Genomic DNA, 2,493 nt, shown 5'->3' on the forward strand with positions numbered 1-2,493 from the left:
GTGGGTGCTCTGAATGACTTGATGCCAGAAATAAGCCCAAAATCGACATTGAGTCCTATGTAAACCCCATAGATAATCTCCATAAAGAGCTTGCTTGCACAATCGGAGCCGATGACTCACTCAGAGAAGGCCTTGAACAACAGGGTAAAGAGGCCATTCCACTGTGGTGTTAAATTAGGTTTCCATAACTTTGAGATGAAATTTAGGGTTTCTTTGTACACCATTTGATTAAACATCTCCAATAGGGCTACATTGGTGATCGATTCTGGATTAATCATGTCGTTGGTTTAAGGAAGCCCTAAAATAGAACAGAATCGAGATTTGGTGATTGAAGTTTGTCTGTTGTGGATTTCAAATGTGATCCTCTGTTCTTCCTTGATGTAACTTGCAGAAAAATAAGCCTTGGACAAAAGAGACATCGAAACATTCTCCATCTTTGTCAAAGCACTAACAAGAGGAGAGTACTTCAAACATTCAACGATTGGAAGAAGATAGCTGTCGTATTTGAAAGGATCAAGATAGAGCACCAAATTTTTATTTGGCTTGATAGTGAGAAGGGATGATTGTGTTGTTTGATTGTGAAAGAAGATCCTGCCATTGTTGAATACTTGAGAAAAAAGATGAATAGTAGATTTCTTTGATCGCTGGAAATCTTTGAGAGAATATATGAGTCGTGAAGAGAGATGAAGCACCAAAACAATTTATACCATTTGTTAGGTGAGAGAAATCCGGAGAGAGAGTTATCGGGAACTGAAAAGGCGCTTGGAAAAACGTGACTTACAGCTGTGACGTCAAAGACGTGTGTTAAGCAGTGGTAAAGTAGGCGTCCGTTCAAATCATCACGTACCTAAATCAGATCTTATCCTTTAAAAACAGTCGTTTCAAATGCACCCTTTCACAGTCATTGCATTGTTAATACTTTCGCAATGAAATTGGAACTTTCGCATTGTGATCAACCTGCGAAACTAAAAGTACTCATAAAGCCACGAACCAAATTTTTTGAAAATCACTTGGATCTTCGTGCATGAGTGTGCCAAAGATAAGGAAATAAAGCAATAAATTCTAAGGGATTCTAGTGATGTATAATGAGACATGAAACTGTTAGATCCCAGGCATATATCTCTTCCTTCATAGTCAAGAGAGACTAAGAAGTGTTTGGGTGGTTTCCCGTTGAAATACGCTCGATTGTTTGATAAGAAACATTAAAAGGAATCTTTTATTAGGCTTTAAGGGTGGTTTCATATTCAACCAAACTCCAAAACTTAATATAAGTACGTAAGTGAAGAGAGTTATACCTTTCCTAGCTTATGACTTGAGAATGACTACGAATGTGTGCCTGCACGAGCTTCTCAGTGATCTACTATTTTTTGTATTTTATAATTTTTATGAAACTAAAAGAAATAAAATTAAAAAACAAAGAAAAATATTTTTGTATTTTTGTTTTTCTGAAAAAGAAATAAAAAGAAAAAGAAAATAAAATATTTTTGAAATTTTAAATTTTCTGAAAAAGAAATAAAAATAGAAAGATATTAAAAAATGAAACAAGGATAGACAATAATGTACATGATATACAAAAGGATACAAGAAGATCTGAACCACGAATGAACAGTGGACAACGAATCATTGCGAGCGTTCGAACCTATTCGTGGTGTCAAAGTAGAATGCGAATCACCACGAGCGTTCACACCAATTCGCAGTGACAACTTTATGAATGCGAAAGTGGTTTCGGAACTGATTCAGCTTCCATCAATCCTAGGCCTTGAAGTATTCTGACGAAGGTCGTTTCAGGTAAGGCTTTCGTGAATATGTCAGCTAACTGATCAGCGGACCGTACAAGATGTATCTCAACATTGTCATCTTCCACATAATCCTTGATAAAATGATACCACAGTGCGATGCGTTTCGTCTTTGAGTGTTGTATTGGGTTGTGACAAATGCAAATGGCACTTTTAGAGTCACAATATAGTGGGATTTGTTTCATGTTTAGGCCATAGTCATGAAGTTGACTTTTAATCCATATGACCTGGGAAGTGCATGATGCAGCATCGATATAATCAGCTTCAGGTGTTGACAAGGAGATACAGGTTTGCATTGACAACTGATAAGTTTTCCATCAAGAAATTGACATCCTCCAGTTATACTCTTTCTATCCAACCCACATCCCCCAATTTTAGCATCTGAAAATGCTTGTGGAATAAGATTAGAAAAGATGTTATGATGAATTCGATAATTTTTTTTTTGTGATTTTATAATGGAAATAGTAAATGTTCTACAAACTGGGTTTGTTGGTTACAACGCCCTTAGACCTTTTGTAATTCTTGTTTTTTTTTTCTAGCTTTTTGCTAGATTTGTTTTTCTAATATATTTGGTTGTTTCGAAAAAATTAAACCAAAAAATATAAGCTTGGGATAAAATGAGGTTTAAATACCGGAAAAGAATGATGTTCCTTGAATTGCTATATTATAACTTGTTGTTTCAACTTTCAATTATAAA

The sequence above is a fragment of the Lactuca saligna genome, chromosome 6, assembly GCF_052625555.1.
Source record: "Lactuca saligna cultivar CGN05327 chromosome 6, ASM5262555v1, whole genome shotgun sequence".
Lineage (NCBI taxonomy): Eukaryota > Viridiplantae > Streptophyta > Magnoliopsida > Asterales > Asteraceae > Lactuca > Lactuca saligna.